Source organism: Oncorhynchus kisutch, linkage group LG29 (genome assembly GCF_002021735.2).
Source record: "Oncorhynchus kisutch isolate 150728-3 linkage group LG29, Okis_V2, whole genome shotgun sequence".
Classification (NCBI taxonomy): Eukaryota; Metazoa; Chordata; class Actinopteri; order Salmoniformes; family Salmonidae; genus Oncorhynchus; species Oncorhynchus kisutch.
In genome coordinates this window covers 21,547,295-21,568,241 of record NC_034202.2, presented here as the reverse complement: position 1 = coordinate 21,568,241, position 20,947 = coordinate 21,547,295, and the positions used below count along the sequence as shown (strand labels likewise).

The window sequence follows — 20,947 nt, the reverse complement described above, 5'->3', positions numbered from 1 at the left end:
ACAAATTTACAAATGAGTACATTTGTGAAATCAATATGCAGTATTGTTTCCCAAACTCGGTCCTATGGACCCTAAGGGTGAATGTTTTGTTTTTTCCCCTAGTAATACACACTTGATTCAAAAAATCAAAGCTTGATGCTTAGTTATTATTTGAATCATTTGGGGGGAAAAACTAAATGTGCACCCCTTGGGTCCTGAGAACCGTTTCTGGGAAATCCTGCAATAAAGTAATATGAGATCTGTATGAAAACATTTACTGTACATTTCACATTTGAGTCATTTAGCAGATGCTCTTATCCAGAGTGACTTACAGTCAGTGCATTAATCTTAAAATACCTAGTGAGACAACCACATATCACAGTCAAATATACAGGATATGTAGTTTTTTCCACCAAAAAAATATAAAATCATACACATCTACGAATAAAAATCTGAGAACAGTAATATTTTACACACATGAAGGAACTCATAAGCATTCATTTCTGATGAAAAAGCGTTTTGGAAAAAAAACACTTCGCATGTTAATGACCCATAAGAGGTGTGCTTGTTAACTAATTACAATCGCATACTGGTGTAACGTTTATGTTACATAAATGTGGGAGATATTTCTTATTGGTCCTTCTGCAGAAAACCCATGGGTAGGCGCTTTCGTGTGAATCAGATGCTAAGAGCGAAAGTTGGCACTAGTACAAATGTCCAGATCAATTTTACAAGTAATAACAGCTTCCTTTTCTTCAGAGACTTTTCACAGCATTGGGTTGGTATTACGTTTTAATGACGGGCAAGTGCATAATCCTCCTCACTGTTTGGAAAAGGCTTAGGGTCCAGTTTACAGCATTTAACTCGCCAAAGCTGACATCAACCGAATGAAGTTATCTGTGACTGCTTCTTTAGCCGCCACACTAATAGTCATCCATTAATCTGTATTTACAAGGAGAGAAGTCTCGCTTCATCTAAGGAGCTCCCAAAATAATAAATAGATTCAGACTAGCAAGACTGCAATTTCCCATAAATTCAGAATTTCTCACAAAGCTTTTTTCCCTTCCTTATTTCTGAACGTTTGCTGCAATGCTTCAGTGAGTCTGTGAGGTGATTACTGCGGCATGATTTAAAAGTATAAATAGTTCTACTGTTAGCATAGCATATGAGGAGTCACGCCTTAGCAACAGTAATGCATGGATGCACATGAATCCAAGATGTACTTGGTGAGAAGGGAGACATTTGACAATACTGAAACGGTGCACAGATAGAACATAACACATAGTAACAGGACTCTGTTTGACGGTCAAACCCCATTCACATGAATACTATAAGGTACAGTGGTCATCACTGCTCTCTATGGTCATGAAACTGCTGTCAAAATGGCTGAAGGTAATGACAGGGAATTTGAATTTCCACATGATTGACTCTCTCCTGGAAATTACACGTTAAATATCCGTGGGGAGAAATGAGCGCTGTTCCCTCATCCTTGTACAACCAGCATCCAGACAGACAGTTTCACAACCCTGAGAGGATAATGGACATAAATGGTCCTTGTCCTCTTGACACATAGCAATTTCTAGATAACCCAGTGTCAATCTTCTGACAACTAGCCTTTTGATTAATATGGGAGGCCTACTGTATATTCGTTCTGTATACAGTTTCTATTTGAAACCCTTTTTATATGCACAGTACTCAGTGAGTTTCAGACCGACCTAGTGTTGCAGAACAGGGTGGGGGGAGTAGTTGTGGTGTTCTCAGAAAGAGTGGACATGTTTCACACTGGGTGCTGTGCTGACACAGGGAAGGTGTAAGTACAACCAGTATTGGCTGCTTTTCTTAGATTCCCTGGTGGTTACTCTATAATAATGGTAAAAATTAAATTGGAGTAAATACACAATCAAAGAAGTTGAAGGAACCCAACAGACTATAACACAGTTGGCGATCCACAGTAACGTCGGGCATTCGCTAGCAGTTGGGTCTATTAATCTTCTTCGTCAAATATGCAGTAGCAAGGACTGATCGTTGATTAATATGAAAGGAAAAAAATGACCTAAGGCCTGCTGGCAGCAATGAGGTGTTTATTAAGAGAAGCTTGCTAGGTAAGTAGACCATGGGCCTTATTCCTTTACAGAGACTCGGCAACAAAAACTGCTTACCTTCACAACAGATTAGAGCCTCTAATTAATGATTCTCCTTCGTAGGAGCACAATTACGCCATCACTCTCACACTAAGGAGAATATGTCCTATTATCCTCTCTTCTAACGGCCATCTGCAGCCTGCTCTCCTCCCCTTAGTCAACAATGTATGATGTTCATGCCACGGACCCAATGAAAACTTTGACTGGTTCCATCTCAACTGGCACTATTTCTCTATGTAGTGACATAAACCTTCTTATGTTTTATTGTCCATCAGGATGCTAGGCCAGTAAATTAAGTTCATCCCACCACTCCTAAAATCTGAAAACCATGTTTTATTGCTAATATGTTAAAAAAAATAACTGGGCGTAACTTTCAGTGAACTTTTCCTATTGTCTTAGTTCATTTTCTTTCACAGGATGTGGACCTGATCAGTGGACCTGAGCGGCAATGGCCGTGTGTTTCACTGCCGCACAGGTTCTAGAACAGATCTTGTCCAGCATGGACCAAGAAGACTACTCAGATTCCGAGGAGGAGGAGGAAGAGGTTTCGGAAGATGAAGACGGGGAGCAATACAACCCCAAGCGCCGCGAGGTCGACAGGGCTTCTTCTCCCTCTTCTGAGGAAGACCACGAGAAAGCCCCCGAGGACGAGCACGAGGACCAACGCGAGGACGAGCACGAGGACCAACGCGAGGAAGAGATCGCCTCTGCTCGAGCCCAAAGGGAGACACCGTTGCTGTCGAAAAATGGCAGAATCAAATGGTCCCCGTGGCCTATGGCCGCCGCCACAGGGCCCTTGCGATCTGGCACACCGGGCCGGACGATACTCCGGGCCCCACGGCCTGTGCCGTGACTCACGCCCGCGACATCGCGTCCACCTTCCACCTGTTTGTCACACCGTAGATAGAAAGAATAATTCTGGACATGACGAATCTGCACGGGGAGAGAATATACGGCGACGGCTGGCGAGCCATGGACGCCACCGACCTGTGTGCCTACGTAGGGCTGCTGATCCTAGTGGGAGTCTACAGGTCCCGAGGCGAGACTGCGGCCAGCCTGTGGGACGCGGAGTGCAGCAGGACCGTGTTCTGAGCCACCATGCCACTCAAGGTCTTTCACAAGTACTCGAGGCTGCTGCGATTCGAAGACCACCAGTCGAGACCCGCAAGGCTCGCCACGGACAAACTCACAGCCATGCGAGAGGTCTGGGACCATTGGGAGGCACGGCTGCCGGCCCTCTACAACCCGGGGCCTGACGTGACAATGGACGAACAACTGGTCCCGTTCAGAGGTACAGTGCGCGTGTGTGTGTGAATGTGTGTGTGTGTGTGTGTAACATAAACGCCTTCTCCCCTTGCCAAAAGGCTGCTGTCCTTTCAGTCAGTACATTCCCAGCAAGCCGGCGAAATGCGGCATCAAGTCGTGGGTGGGCCTGCGACGCCAAGTCCAGCTATGCTTGAAAGATGCAAGTGTACACCGGCAAGGCGGCCAGCAGAGGCCCCGAGAAGAACCAGGGGATGCGCATCGTCCTCGATCTGACAACGGGACTGAGTGCTCGCAATGTCACGTGTGACAATTTCTTCACCTCTTACGAACTGGGACAGCGGCTCCTCGAGAGGAACCTCACCATGGTGGGCACGGTGAGAAAGAACAAGGCCGAGCTCCTGTCGGCACTACTCGAGTCAAAGGGCAGACAGGTCCTGTCCTCCAGGTCTGCCTTCACACGCCACAGCCATTCTAGTGTCCTACCTGGCAAAGAAAAATAAGACCGTGCTACTTCTGGGCACGCTGCACACAGAGGCCCAAGTCAGCGATTGCCGTGACAGGAATCCGGCCGTCATCATAGACTACAACTGCAACAAGGGCGGCGTGGACAACCTAGACAAGGTGGTCGGCACCTACAGCTGCAGACGGTTGACTGCCCGCTGGCCCCTGGTCATCTTCCACAACATCCTCGACGTGTCCTCCTACAACACATTTGTAATTTGGCGGGGGTTCAAGCCTGACTGGATGCCTCGCAAGCGGAACAAGAGGAGGGTGTTCCTGGAGCAGCTGGGAAAGGCACTTGTGAAGCCGCCGATCCAAAGAAGGCAGCATCTCCCCCACATCGAAGCTGCGTCAGCACTTGTCAAAGTCCTACAGAGTGCTACGGTGGCACGTGATCAACAGCATGAGGAGCCCGCCGCTGCCCCGCACGCTGCGCCGCACGCTGCGCCGCGCGCTGCCCCAGCCACCAGGGAAAGTAAGAGGAAGAGGTGTCAGCTCTGCCCACCGAAGAAGGATTCCAAGACACACACGGTGTGCTGCAGGTGTAAGAAATACATCTGCAAAGGCTGTTCACACACATACTGTCACACTTGCGCCCATTGGGCCTTTAGCCAAAACGTGACAGGGTGACATGGAGGATGCGGGGTGTAGACACAATACGAGGACGACGGGAGGGTAAACAGACGATTTGCCAAGGCATGATACTCTGAGCGCAGCCCAATCCAGAAATCTGGCAGGGGCTTCGGATTAAATTCTTCTTATTTTTTGTTCTTATTTTCCTCAATTAAGTTGGAAAAATAGGATGATCGAGCAGCAGTAAGGGCTCTTCGGTACTGCACGGTACTGTCTTTCCAAGCTAGTCAGAAGACTTCCAGTTTGGTGTGGCGCCATTTCCGTTCCAATTTTCTGGAAGCTTGCTTCAGAGCTCGGGTATTTTCTGTGTACCAGGGAGCTAGTTTCTTATGAGAAATGTTTTTAGTTTTTAGGGGTGCAACTGCATCTAGGGTATTGCGCAAGGTTAAATTGAGTTCCTCAGTTAGGTGGTTAACTGATTTTTGTCCTCTGGCGTCCATGGGTAGACAGAGGGAATCTGGAAGGACATCAAGGAATCTTTGTGTTGTCTGTGAATTTATAGCACAACTTTTGATGTTCCTTGGTTGGGGTCTGAGCAGATTATTTGTTGCAATTGCAAACGTAATAAAATGGTGGTCCGATAGTCCAGGATTATGAGGAAAAACATTAAGATCCACAACATTTATTCCATGGGACAAAACTAGGTCCAGAATATGACTGTGACAGTGAGTGGGTCCAGAGACATGTTGGACAAAACCCACTGAGTCGATGATGGCTCCGAAAGCCTTTTGGAGTGGGTCTGTGGACTTTTCCATGTGAATATTAAAGTCACCAAAGATTAGAATATTATCTGCTATGACTACAAGGTCCGATAGGAATTCAGGGAACTCACTGAGGAACACTGTATATGGCCCAGGAGGCCTGTAAACAGTAGCTATAAAAAGTGATTGAGTAGGCTGCATAGATTTCATGACTAGAAGCTCAAAAGACGAAAACGTTATTTTTTTGTGTAAATTGAAATTTGCTATCGTAAATGTTAGCAACACCTCCGCCTTTGCGGGATGCACGGGGGATATGGTCACTAGTGTAGCCAGGAGGTGAGGCCTCATTTAACACAGTAAATTCATCAAGCTTAAGCCATGTTTCAGTCAGGCCAATCACATTTCTTTATTTATTTTTATTTTACCTTTATTTAACCAGGTAGGCAAGTTGAGAACAAGTTCTCATTTACAATTGCGACCTGGCCAAGATAAAGCAAAGCAGTTCGACAGATACAACGACAGAGTTACACATGGAGTAAAACAAACATACAGTCAATAATACAGTATAAACAAGTCTATGTACAATGTGAGCAAATGTGGTGAGAAGGGAGGTAAAGGCAAAAAAGGCCATGATGGCAAAGTAAATACAATATAGCAAGTAAAACACTGGAATGGTAGTTTTGCAATGGAAGAATGTGCAAAGTAGAAATAAAAATAATGGGGTGCAAAGGAGCAAAATAAATAAATAAATAAAAATTAAATACAGTTGGGAAAGAGGTAGTTGTTTGGGCTAAATTATAGGTGGGCTATGTACAGGTGCAGTAATCTGTGAGCTGCTCTGACAGTTGGTGCTTAAAGCTAGTGAGGGAGATAAGTGTTTCCAGTTTCAGAGATTTTTGTAGTTCGTTCCAGTCATTGGCAGCAGAGAACTGGAAGGAGAGGCGGCCAAAGAAAGAATTGGTTTTGGGGGTGACTAGAGAGATATACCTGCTGGAGCGTGTGCTACAGGTGGGAGATGCTATGGTGATCAGCGAGCTGAGATAAGGGGGGACTTTACCTAGCAGGGTCTTGTAGATGACATGGAGCCAGTGGGTTTGGCGACGAGTATGAAGCGAGGGCCAGCCAACGAGAGCGTACAGGTCGCAATGATGGGTAGTATATGGGGCTTTGGTGATAAAACGGATTGCACTGTGATAGACTGCATCCAATTTGTTGAGTAGGGTATTGGAGGCTATTTTGTAAATGACATCGCCAAAGTCGAGGATTGGTAGGATGGTCAGTTTTACAAGGGTATGTTTGGCAGCATGAGTGAAGGATGCTTTGTTGCGAAATAGGAAGCCAATTCTAGATTTAACTTTGGATTGGAGATGTTTGATATGGGTCTGGAAGGAGAGTTTACAGTCTAACCAGACACCTAAGTATTTGTAGTTGTCCACGTATTCTAAGTCAGAGCCGTCCAGAGTAGTGATGTTGGACAGGCGGGTAGGTGCAGGTAGCGATCGGTTGAAGAGCATGCATTTAGTTTTACTTGTATTTAAGAGCAATTGGAGGCCACGGAAGGAGAGTTGTATGGCATTGAAGCTTGCCTGGAGGGTTGTTAACACAGTGTCCAAAGAAGGGCCGGAAGTATACAGAATGGTGTCGTCTGCGTAGAGGTGGATCAGGGACTCACCAGCAGCAAGAGCGACCTCATTGATGTATACAGAGAAGAGAGTCGGTCCAAGAATTGAACCCTGTGGCACCCCCATAGAGACTGCCAGAGGTCCGGACAGCAGACCCTCCAATTTGACACACTGAACTCTATCAGAGAAGTAGTTGGTGAACCAGGCGAGGCAATCATTTGAGAAACCAAGGCTGTCGAGTCTGCCGATGAGGATGTGGTGATTGACAGAGTCGAAAGCCTTGGCCAGATCAATGAATACGGCTGCACAGTAATGTTTCTTATCGATGGCGGTTAAGATATCGTTTAGGACCTCGAGCGTGGCTGAGGTGCACCCATGACCAGCTCTGAAACCAGATTGCATAGCAGAGAAGGTATGGTGAGATTCGAAATGGTCGGTAATCTGTTTGTTGACTTGGCTTTCGAAGACCTTAGAAAGGCACGGTAGGATAGATATAGGTCTGTAGCAGTTTGGGTCAAGAGTGTCCCCCCCTTTGAAGAGGGGGATGACCGCAGCTGCTTTCCAATCTTTGGGGATCTCAGACGACACGAAAGAGAGGTTGAACAGGCTAGTAATAGGGGTGGCAACAATTTCGGCAGATAATTTTAGAAAGAAAGGGTCCAGATTGTCTAGCCCGGCTGACATCAAGGTTATGATCAGTGATTAGTTCATTGACTATAATTGCCTTTGAAGTAAGGTATCTAACATTAAGTAGCCCTATTTTGAGATGTGAGGTATCCTGATCTCTTTCAATAATGACAGGAATGGAGGTCTTTATCCTAGTGAGATTGCTAAGGCGAACACCGCCATGTTTAGTTTTGCCCAACTTAGGTCGAGGCACAGACACGGTCTCAATGGTGATAGCTGAGCTGACTACACTGACTGTGCTAGTGGCAGACTCCACTATGCTGGCAGGCTGGCTAACAGCCTGCTGCCTGGCCTGCACCCTATTTCATTGTGGAGCTAGAGGAGTTAGAGCCCTGTCTATGTTGGTAGATAAGATGAGAGCACCCCTCCAGCTAGGATGGAGCCCGTCACTCCTCAGCATGTCAGGCTTGGTCCTGTTTGTGGGTGAGTCCCAGAAAGAGGGCCAATTATCTACAAATTCTATCTTTTGGGAGGGGCAGAAAACAGTTTTCAACCAGCGATTGAGTTGTGAGACTCTGCTGTAGAGCTAATCACTCCCCCTAACTGGGAGGGGGCCAGAGACAATTACTCGATGCTGACACATCTTTCTAGCTGATTTACACGCAGAAGCTATGTTGCGCTTGGTGATCTCTAACTGTTTCATCCTAACATCGTTGGTGCCGACGTGGATAACAATATCTCTATACTCTCTACACTCGGCAGTTTTAGCTTTAGCCAGCACCATCTTCAGATTAGCCTTAACGTCGGTAGCCCTGCCCCCTGGTAAACAATGTATGATCGCTGGATGATTCGTTTTAAGTCTAATACTGCGGATAATGGAGTCGCCAATGACTAGAGTTTTCAATTTGTCAGAGCTAATGGTGGGAAGCTTCGGCGTCTCAGACCCCGTAACGGGAGGAGAAAACCGGTTGAAAGTTTCTGTCGGCTGAATGAACGACAACGATTGAGCATTCCTACAGCATTTCCTTCCAGAAACCGTGAGAAAGTTGACCGGCTGCGGGGACTGTGCCAGGGGATTTATACTACTATCTGTACTTACTGGTGGCACAGACACTGTTTCATCCTTTCCTACACTAATATTACCCTTGCCTAACGATTGCGTCTGAAGCTGGGCTTGCAGCACAGCTATCCTCGCCGTAAGGCGATCGTTCTCCTGTATATTATGAGTACAGCGACTGCAATTAGAAGGCATCATGTTAATGTTACTACTTAGCTTCGGCTGTTGGAGGTCCTGACGAACCATGTCCAGATAAAGCGTCCGGAGTGGAAAAGTTGAGGGAAAAAAAACAAAAATATAAACGTAAATAAAAAGTAAAAACCGTAAAGTTGTCAGGTAGCAAAATAGGTTGGCAACAAAACGCACAGCAACACGTAAACAAGTCTGCAAGTTGTGACCGGAAATGACGTGGTCAAAATTGCCAGACTTCTGGATTTATCAATCAGTAGATCTCCGGCTGCATCGGATTCACAACTGTCAGTGTCCATGCTAGCTGGGCTAACAACAAATGTATCATTACTGATGCTAGCATTGAATTTGTTCATGTAAGCAGAACAACTTTGGTCGTTGACAGGTGCAGGTGTAGTACTGCTGGCAGTAGCTGTAAAACCAGTAGAGCTGGTATGTGTCTCTATGGATGCGGGCCATACTTTTTTAAACCATTTATCAATTTTCGAGCAAACTGAATGAGCAGCAGCTACGTTTGGCTACATACGGACCGTTAGTGGAATTCCCGTGAGAGAGTAACGTTAAAGTGATTGGATGTTAATTATTTGACTAGGCTACCTGTATTTGACATTGTGTTGTTATTTCGCTGAACACTAAATGTGTCACGACTTCTCCCGAAGTCGTTGCCTCTCCTTGTTCGGGCGGTGCTCGGCGTTCGACGTCACCGGTCTTCTAGCCATCATTGATCCATTTTTCATTGGTTTTGTCTTGTCTTCCCACACACCTGTTTTCAATCCCATGCATTACCTGTTGTGTATTTAACCCTCTGTTTCCCCTCATGTCTTTGTCAGAGATTGTTTTATTGTCAGTGTTGTTATTTTGTTGTGTTGGTGCGCCTGGGTGCACAGAACGTAGCAGAGCAGTGTGTGTCAACTTTCTGAACGTGTACTTTCTCATGTGCCTGTTCAGAGCACGTAGATCTTGGATCGGGTGTATGTCGCCCCTCTTTTTTGGAACAAGGAAATATCTTGAGTAAAAACTGCAGGGCTTTGCTTGGGAAGAACAATTCTTTTTGCCCTTTTCCCTATTAGTGATTTCCTCCTGGGGTACACACGCTGATTCCCCCTGAGCCGGAGTGAATATGATTCCATTGAATCGAGGCAGGGTGACAGCGAATTGTAGTCTGTATCCCCTGTCTATCGTGCCCTGTACCCAGTTTGACACGGCACATACTCGCCAGTGTCTTCATGGGCAGGCAGAGCTGGCTGACCGGGCTTCCCCTACAGGAGGCATTATGGTGTCATTATAGGGATGCACCCTGTTTGTTTTGATTTTGTGAGTTACAACAGGTCTGACTGTGCCATTGGCCTTTAGCCTGGTTGTGCTAGTGTTAACATTTTTTATGTGAACTGACATTGGGGAGTGTTTGTGAGGTAAGCGGAGGGGCCTTGTAAGAGCATGCACCTGAACATTGTCGTTTCTCCTCTTTGGGCTGTATCTGTGACGACTTGGGCCCGGTACACCGGAAAGAACACTAAGCTGCCTGGGAACTTGCACCCTAGAACAGGCTCAGGATTGGCGGAAGAGATAGAACTGCGCTTGGGGAAGGCCGTTCTCCACTCTCTGGCAATGGTAAACATCGCTCGGCCTTCCACTTCTTCCTCCTTACTCCCTGGGTGGGGTAAGGGGCAGGCTGGCTCCTTGGTGCCATGGGTGGGAAGGGAGGATTTTTAGACCAGGGGTCTTTAGGGTTCAAGGTTCTCTGCTGCCCTGGGCTCGCAGCCTGGGGGGCTGGGTGTCTGGGGATCTTAAAGATCAAGTGGGATCGATCTGCTGCAGCCTGGGCGAAGGTGCGGCAAGACACAGGGGAGGCACAGGGCTGTGTCTTCTTGGGCTGGCAGAGCTGGAGGGCTTCACCCCCCCTCTTTGTTTCCTCGCACCGTTTCTGCATCATCTTGATGGTGGGACCAGAGAGGCCTTTAAGGGTCTACTGGAGCATCCAGGATCTTAAGCTTCTCACTGTCAGATACTGTGGATAGGTTGAGCCATTGAGCCCTCTCCTGCGATATCATGAGCCCCATCGCTCTTCCTGACTCCTGGACAGAGGCTTTAAAAAGATGCAGGTTGATGTCTGTGGCAATACAGATCTCCTCCCACATACTCGGCTCTGGTGGGAAAGCTAGCTCCTCCTGTAGCTCAGCTTGGTATGCCGAGAGCGCTCACCATTGTGGCGACCGACCTGTATACCTTCTGTGGTGTAGAGGACTGGAAGCACTCATACTTGGTTGGTAAGGTGGGGCCAACTGAGGTGATGGAGGACTTCTGGCCGGGGTGTAGATGAGAAGCCACCAGAGGTTCGATGGGGGGCATGAGGGCAAGCCCAATCCCCACCATGTCAACACAGTCCAACAACGACCCACCTTGGACAGGGTTCTTGGAGGAGAAAGGTGTACTCCAGGTACGGGTAACCTCCTCTGGTAGTAATCGCCTGGCTGCCCATTTGGCTTTGGGTAGCCTCTTACCCTAGTAGCCGAATTTGGTGGGCTCTGCTACTTCATTGGGCCAGGGAATCACCAGTTTATCCACAGAATGTTGGATAAATAATTTTCCTCTAATAATTTTCCTCTAACTATGGTGAAGTCAAGAGAATAGTGCACGGCGAGCGAGTTGTAAGCTCATGTCTGTGGACAGTTTAGCTAGTTCTGGAAAATGTAGTCGTGTCGAGGTAAGCTTTCTGATGAAAAGCGTGTTTGAATGACTCAGAGATGCTGTGTTGGAACTTTTATAAGGTAGAAGGGACACCCTTTCCAACGCACACATCTCAACGTCCAGCCAATCATGTCTGGTGTAGTGTAATAAAGGCTTCTGGCGAATACTCTGGAGGCCTATCCCATAAGTGAAATACCGAAACGAATACTTGAAAGAGAACTGTCATTGTTTGCATTCGCTGGTCAGCAGTTTAGAGCGCACGCATTACTTTGTTTTTTTTATGTCGGAATTTGATTTTATCAAGATAGAATTTATATGGAAATGTCGTTAGAACCATATTTATTTTATATATGTATGTAATGCCATAGTGGAGTTTGGACTGTGACTGTTTGAGGTTGTGGACACGTGTCTTTTATACTGATAACAAGTTCAAACAGGTGCCATTAATACAGGTAACGAGTGGAGGACAGAGGAGCCTCTTAAAGAAGAAGTTACAGGTCTGTGAGAGCCAGAAATCTTGCCTGTTTGTAGGTGACCAAATACTTATTTTCCACCATAATTTGCAAATAAATTCATTCAAAATCCTACAATGTGATTTTCTGGATTTTTTTTTCTAAGTTTGTCTGTCATAGTTGAAGTGTACCTATGATGAAAATTACAGGCCTCTCTCATCTTTTTAAGTGGGAGAACTTGCACAATTGGCTGACTAAATACTTTTTTGCCCCACTGTAGGTGTACAGAGGCCCATTATCAACAACCATCACTCCTGTGTTCCAATGGCATGTTGTGTTAGCTATTCCAAGTTTATCGAAATGCATGATTTGTCACCAGAACTTGAAAACTTGAATAAAAGTAAATAAAGAAAAATATTTTCTGACATTGATTTATTGATACAAGTGGCCCTTTCCAGTGTTATGATACTGATGATTTGTCTCCAGAGTTGGTTTGTTTACGTTTCTACCATTGAGGTTAGGTGTAGTAGCTAGGCCTACAACAGCTATTTCTAGTGGTTGTGTCAGGGACAACAGTTGCTGACAACTGTAGCATTGTAGCAAAGCCTAAACATAACAATTATCCTTACCTTTACATTATCTTAATTTCCTATGTTAATTCAACTAACCTGCTGCGTAAATTATCTTAACCTGCCACATTAATTATCCTAACCTGCTATGTAAACAAACCAACTCTGGAGACAAATCATCAGTATCATAACACCGGCAGCCAATCACGTCACCACTGACACTCAGTGTTGTTGTTTATGTATGTAGCTAGTGGGCTAAGCTGTAGCATTAGCAATGTCTTTCAAAAGAAGACAACTCACAAATGGGATTTTTGTAAATTAAAAAAATTATTGGGTTTTGAGACATTGAGGAATCAGATTCTGACAGTGAAGAGCTGCCCCCCAACCTCGTGGCCATTGAGAACCCTGAATCAGAGGACCCCTTGCCCACCAACAAAGTCCCAGGTCCCTCTGAAGACGCTGGTGGTGATGGAGCCAGACCAACAGTGGATGAAGTACTGTACAGTAGGTTTGCGGTAGCTGGAAGGCCTCCAGCCTTTTCACCCCTCCTGGCCCTGCTGTTGGCTTTGATGAGTCCCAGTCTGGAGTGCAAAGCCCCTTGCCATCTCCTTTTGAGGCAGAGTGCTTCAAGCTGTTTCTGACATAGGAGCTGGTGGGAGACATAGTGGAGGAGACCAATTGCTATGCCTTGGAGCTACAGGAGAAGACCGAGCCCCAGGGTAGGTGGACCACCTCACAGGAGAGAGAAAGACCAAATCAGACTTTGTAGTTGACTATAATAGCAAAATGGGGGCAGTGGATAAACAGCCTTGTGGCATGCGCTCAGAAAACCACCAAGTGGTATAAGATATTTTTTTTCTTCCATCTGATCGACACAGCTCTCCTCAATGGCTACATAGTTCACCACCAGTTCATCAAGTGAGATGATTACTGAATGTTTTTTGTAATCGGACATACAGTTCACATACAAATCAAACACAGTTCCGTTATGCAATTATATTGAAAATCAAATCAAATCAAATCAAATTTATTTATATAGCCCTTCGTACATCAGCTGATATCTCAAAGTGCTGTACAGAAACCCAGCCTAAAACCCCAAACAGCAAGCAATGCAGGTGGAGAAGCACGGTGGCTAGGAAAAACTCCCTAGAAAGGCCAATACCTAGGAAGAAACCTAGAGAGGAACCAGGCTATGTGGGGTGGCCAGTCCTCTTCTGGCTGTGCCGGGTGGAGATTATAACAGAACATGGTCAAGATGTTCAATGTTCATAAATGACCAGCATGGTCGAATAATAATAAGGCAGAACAGTTGAAACTAGAGCAGCAGCACAGTCAGGTGGAAGTTGAAACTGGAGCAGCAGCATGGCCAGGTAGACTGGGGACAGCAAGGAGTCATCATGTCAGGTAGTCCTGGGGCATGGTCCTAGGGCTCAGGTCAGTTGAAACTGGAACAGCAGCATGGCCAGGTGGACTGGGGACAGCAAGGAGTCATCATGTCAGGTAGTCCTGGGGCATGGTCCTAGGGCTCAGGTCCTCCGAGAGAGAGAAAGAAAGAGAGAAGGAGAGAATTAGAGAACGCACACTTAGATTCACACAGGACACCGAATAGGACAGGAGAAGTACTCCAGATATAACAAACTGACCCCAGCCCCCCGACACATAAACTACTGCAGCATAAATACTGGAGGCTGAGACAGGAGGGGTCAGGAGACACTGTGGCCCCATCCGAGGACACCCCCGGACAGGGCCAAACAGGAAGGATATAACCCCACCCACTTTGCCAAAGCACAGCCCCCACACCACTAGAGGGATATCTTCAACCACCAACTTACCATCCTGAGACAAGGCTGAGTATAGCCCACAAAGATCTCCGCCACGGCACAACCCAAGGGGGGGGGGGGCCAACCCAGACAGGATGACCACAACAGTGAATCAACCCACTCAGGTGACGCACCCCCTCCAGGGACAGCATGAGAGAGCCCCAGCAAGCCAGTGACTCAGCCCCTGTAATAGGGTTAGAGGCAGAGAATCCCAGTGGAAAGAGGGGAACCGGCCAGGCAGAGACAGCAAGGGCGGTTCGTTGCTCCAGAGCCTTTCCGTTCACCTTCCCACTCCTGGGCCAGACTACACTCAATCATATGACCCACTGAAGAGATGAGTCTTCAGTAAAGACTTAAAGGTTGAGACCGAGTTTGCGTCTCTGACATGGGTAGGCAGACCGTTCCATAAAAATGGAGCTCTATAGGAGAAAGCCCTGCCTCCAGCTGTTTGCTTAGAAATTCTAGGGACAATTAGGAGGCCTGCGTCTTGTGACCGTAGCGTACGTATAGGTATGTACGGCAGGACCAAATCAGAGAGATAGGTAGGAGCAAGCCCATGTAATGCTTTGTAGGTTAGCAGTAAAACCTTGAAATCAGCCCTTGCTTTGACAGGAAGCCAGTGTAGAGAGGCTAGCACTGGAGTAATATGATCAAATTTTTTGGTTCTAGTCAGGATTCTAGCAGCCGTATTTAGCACTAACTGAAGTTTATTTAGTGCTTTATCCGGGTAGCCGGAAAATAGAGCATTGCAGTAGTCTAACCTAGAAGTGACAAAAGCATGGATTAATTTTTCTGCATCATTTTTGGACAGAAAGTTTCTGATTTTTGCAATGTTACGTAGATGGAAAAAAGCTGTCCTCGAAATGGTCTTGATATGTTCTTCAAAAGAGAGATCAGGGTCCAGAGTAACGCCGAGGTCCTTCACAGTTTTATTTGAGACGACTGTACAACCATTAAGATTAATTGTCAGATTCAACAGAAGATCTCTTTGTTTCTTGGGACCTAGAACAAGCATCTCTGTTTTGTCCGAGTTTAATAGTAGAAAGTTTGCAGCCATCCACTTCCTTATGTCTGAAACACATGCTTCTAGCGAGGGCAATTTTGGGGCTTCACCATGTTTCATTGAAATGTACAGCTGTGTGTCATCCGCATAGCAGTGAAAGTTTACATTATGTTTTCGAATAACATCCCCAAGAGGTAAAATATATAGTGAAAACAATAGTGGTCCTAAAACGGAACCTTGAGGAACACCGAAATTTACAGTTGATTTGTCAGAGGACAAACCATTCACAGAGACAAACTGATATCTTTCCCACAGATAAGATCTAAACCAGGCCAGAACATGTCCGTGTAGACCAATTTGGGTTTCCAATCTCTCCAAAAGAATGTGGTGATCGATGGTATCAAAAGCAGCACTAAGGTCTAGGAGCACGAGGACAGATGCAGAGCCTCACCAAACTTCGATTACAACTAACGATTACATTTTGGAACAGTGAGTGAATTCTGACATCATGCGCATAAGAAAACTCACGATGGGAGGACCCCAAAAGATATTTGATGTGACAAGGTTAAAAACGAAAAGATTAAATGTCTCTCAGTATTCAACCCCTTTGTTATGATAAGCCTACATAAGTTCAGGAGTAAAAATGTGCTTATTAACAAGTCATAATAATATGCTTGGACTCTATGTGCAATAATAGTGTTTAACATGATTTTTTAATGGCGACCTCATCTCTGTATCCCACACATACTGTACAATTATCTGTAAGGTCCCTCAGTTGAGCAGTACATTTCACACACAAAGACCATGGAGGTTTTCCAATGCCTTGCAAAGAAGGGCACCTATTGGTAGATGGGTAAAAATAATAAAAAGCAGACAATGAATATCCCTTTGAGCATGTTGTAATTAAAGTGGAACTGATAGCATTTTAGCAACATTAAATATTTAAAAAATCTGTTCATACAGTATATACCACAGGACGAATACCACACTTTTCTTTTTACATTTTCTGAGAAGTAAGCACTATTCACATTTTCATAATTTCATAAAACGTTTGGGAATTTGACATTTGTGACCAACCGGCTCGATTTGGTCCTACATAGCAAAATTAGATAAAAGTAGAGAGTAGAAAATGGTAAATCATACATTGCAGTTGAGGAACAATGGAAAAATTATTCTGAGATGAAAGCTGATAAACTTGTAACCCCACTTTTGAGAAAATGGCCCTTGAGAGTCCCTTTTTGTATACACAAATTCAATATCGTTCACACCCTCTTAAGCCTTAGCCCCACCCCTCTCTTTAAGGATTCATATGTGAGGCCATGTGCTGAACAGGGTGAGTTAGGTAGTGTATTAACAACCAAATATTTCAAGACTAAAAGGGGTGAAAGTCGTAGCAAAAATACACTTCATCTCGTCCTTGGCCCATATCCTAATCTGACTTTGGTGCAGGTCATGTTGTTATTAACGTTACCGTCTCTGGGAAACATACACCATAGCAATTATAGCCTCGAGTCTTCTTGGGTATGATGCTACAAGCTTGGCACACCTGTATTTGGGGAGTTTCTCCCATTCTTCTCTGCAGATGCTTTCAAGCTCTGTCAGGTTGGATAGGGAGTGTCGCTGCACAACTATTGTCAGGTCTCTCCAGAGATGTTCAATCAGGTTCAAGTACAGCTCTGACTGGGCCACACAAGGACATTAAGAGACTTGTCCCGAAGCCATTCCTTTTTGGTTACAGTGACCATTCTCAGGCTCAGGAACACATTTGAAACCAATACAAGTTAAAAGTTAATCAAACTACAAACAAACCAAAAAGACAAGAACCAAAAAGGGCACACAGGAAGTGATGCAGCCCAGGAGGCGCGACGCGCCCATTTTCTTTAAACAGTTCATATCACAATCTCCAGCAGCCACTTGCTCTCTACACTTGCTCTCTACAAACAGTGCTCCACCATTCATCTGGACTGCATCCCTTCCTGTAGGCGGCCACCTAGAGCAAAAAAAGATGGGAGTTTAAATTAAAGTAGGGAATATCCAACTTATCCAATGAGATCACTTCCTGCGTTAACAAAGAAATGCTCAATAACATAGATGTAAACAAAGTTGTGCACAACGTTTGAGAGGAATTCGCTTTTTGTGCATATGGGACATTTCTGAGATCTTTTATTTCAACGTCTGCAACATAGGACGAAAACTTTAACTGTTGCGTTTATATTTTTCTTCAGTATATTTAGCTACTTACATCACAGTATCATAGCTAGCTAGCTACTCACCACACACCAGCCTTATTCTAAAATGGAATAAATTATATATTTTTTCCTTCATCGATCTATAAACTATAAACCCCATAATGACAAATAAAAAACAGGTTTTTAGAAATGTTTGCAAATTTATAAAAAATAAGCAACTGAAACATGACATTTACATAAGTATTCAGACCCTTTACTCAGTACTTTGTTGAAGCACCTTTGGCAGTGACAATCTTGGCACACCTGTATTTGGCGAGTTTCTCCCATTCTTCTCTGCAGATCCTCTCAACTTCTGTCAGGTTGGATGGGGAGCGTTGCTGCACAGCCATCTTTCCCTCAATCCTGACTAGTCTCCCAGTCCCTGCCGCTGAAAAACATTCTCACAGCATCATGCTGACACCCCCATGCTTCACCGTAGGGATGGTGCCAGGTTTCCTCCAGACATGAAGCTTGGCATTCAGGCCAAAGGATTCAATCTTGGTTTCATCAGACTAGAGAATCTTGTTTCTCATACTCTGAGAGTCCTTTAGGTTCCTTTTGGCAAACTTCAAGCGGGCTGTCATGTGCCTGGAGCTCTGTCAAAGTGACCATCGGATTCTTGGTCACCTCCATGACCAAGGCCCTTCTCCCCCGATTGCTCAGTTTAACCAGACAGCCAGCTATAGGAATAGTCTTGGTGGTTCAAAATTCTTCCATATAATAATGATGGAGGCCACTGTGTTCTTGGGGACCTTCAATGCTGCGGACATTTTCTGGTATCCTTCCCCAGATCTGTGCCTCAACACAATCCTTTCTCGGAGCTCTACAAACAATTCCTTTGACCTCTTGGCTTGTTTTTCGCTCTGACATGCACTGTCAACTGTGGGACCTTATATAGACCGGTGTGTGCCTTTCAAAATCATGTTCAATTAATTTAAATTACCACAAGTGGACTCCAATCAAGTTGTAGAAATATCTCAAGGATGATCAATGGAAGCTCAATTTCGGGTCTCATAGCAAAAGGTGTGAATACTTATGTAATTGAGTTTTTACATTTTTTTTAAATATAAATTTGCAAACATTCCTACAAACCTGTTTTTGCTTTGTCAATATGGGGTATTGTGTATAGATTAATGAGGAAAACAACGTATTTAATCCATCTTAGAATAAGGCTGTAATGTAACAAAATGTGGAAAAAGTCAAGGGGTCTGAATACTTTCTGAATGCACTGTATGCACTGTGTGCTGGGATATATGCTGATGTTTGATTAAAGTTAAACACTTTAATTGATTTATTTTCCTTTCAGGAAGTGACTAATGCCGGGAATAAGTACAGAATCCCAAAAGCCTTTGCAACTCTTAGTGAATTAATTTCACAGTCAATTCGCATTCCTTAGAACCTGCTCCTGAATACTTGCTCCTGAAAATGAGAAGCGTCAGGAAAACTTCTTCATGGCTCTTGGGATTTTGTGGGAATTGTTTTTGGGAGCTTACAGCTAAAAGAAAATTGCTTACTGAGATCAAGAATCTTCTAAAATAAAGACCTTAAAATACAAAATGAACAATATTTTAAGATCCTCTTGTAACGCTCGTCAAAATGGGTAGACCAAGGCGCAGCGTGATTTGGGTCCATAATTTATTTAAATGTGAACCAGCAACAAAACAATAAAGAGAAACAAACAAACGAATGTACAGCCTTGAAGAGCTCAAAAGCAACAATACAAAAACAAGATCCCACAAACAACAACGATAAACCGCTGCCTCTGATTGGGAACCATACCAGGCCAACACAGAAATACAAAAACTAGACTACACATAGAAATAATAAACTAGAACACTGAACTACTCCATCATAGAAAAGAAAGGCTTTCTCTGCAGGTGTCATCTCATGACAGCTTTATGACTGTATAAAATGTTTTGTGTTACGAGTTGTCTAAAAAAAACACACTGTCAGTGAAATCTTGAACTGCCCCTTCAAAACAATAGATTGCCCAAAATAATGTGCATAGTCACATACGTTATTACATTTGTCAAGATATAACAACAGCATACTGCCGCAGGACCAGAGCCTATGGTGAGCTTCCCCTCCTAACTGGTTGTAATGTGGCGTCACAGGCGCGGCCTCATTAGGCGATGGGGCGGCACATTTGCTAACACAGCAGTAGACGTTGGCAGATGGGTAACATTCACCAGTCATCATGATCTCACAGGAGGGCACCTGCCTCCATCAGAAAGCAACGCTAATTAGATCAGTGTATTCTCCAGGAGGCCTCAAACAGAAACAAATGAAGGTTAAATCAGCACACATTCAGCAATTAAAACCAAACACGGTTCAAATTAATTCCCTTAAGCAAAGATTGTGGAACTGTATTATACTCTGGGGTAAGGTAAAACATTAAAGCCACAGTGTCACAATGGGCTTGCAAGTAGGGTAATCTGCCCTTTTAATGTTTCTGTTCACATTGTGTGTCCTGCATTTTGTATGATTACAGTACATGGGAACAATTCACTTACAGGTACTGTATGAATCAGTACCCACTGGGCAGACACTGGTTGAATCAATGTTGTTTCAATGTAATTTGTCAACGAATTGTGTCGTAGAATAAATGTGAAAAATACATTGGATTTGAAACCAGTACTGTTTGCATCTCATGTCAACATGCATTGTAAACTTTGACATTTAGGTCAAACTTAAACTTAAATACATTGACTTAACCTTAACCAGAACTATGTATATGTTGAAATTGCACATAAACACATTTAAAAACAAGTTTTGGGGTGGTTGATATGTTGAATTTCAGATTTTAATAGACACAAGCTGTATGTGAAAGTAAATTCAGAGTGACATTGTGTTTATGTAGGCTAAATGGACATATGATATGCCCAACAAAGAACACCATAATGTCAATGTGTAGCTAGGTATATTATCATTCATCCATGGTTGACTGGATACACAGAAAATGTGAAAGTGTTAATTTAACACCAGGCATGTTCATCTTATGTCCAGTGTTTATATAGGTCCACTCTCATCAGTGTTAATTTAACACTTTTTGTAGTGTTAATATTGAAACACTCCGAGTGTTAAGATATAACACTTCAGGTGTTGTTCAAATTACCCATGTTTTTTTTGTTCAACACTCATCCAGTGTTTATATAGGGTCACTCAGTGTTAATGTAACACTTTGAAATATGACACTTTAGATGTTGTTCAAATGACACATGTGAGTGTTTTTTCAATACCCTCAGTATTAAGCAGCAACACCTTTCAGTGTTGATGATCAACTCTAGAGAATGCATCCTGTACCTGAATTGACACCAGGAAGTGCTAAATATTCACACTATGAAAATCATATTTTGTCTGGTTCTCTCCCACTCATAAATCAAGCCTGCAAGTTGTAGGTGAGTTAAACAGGAGCAATAAAGGATTTGATACAAGAGTAGTGACTGATTTGTTTAATTTATTTAGGCCACA

General features: G+C 44.3%; 1 pseudogene; it reads left to right on the top strand.

Moving 5' to 3' along the window:
• Window positions 1-2,568: 2,568 nt before the first annotated feature.
• LOC109873605 (piggyBac transposable element-derived protein 3-like) lies at window positions 2,569-4,517 on the top strand (annotated as a pseudogene).
• Window positions 4,518-20,947: the final 16,430 nt, after the last annotated feature.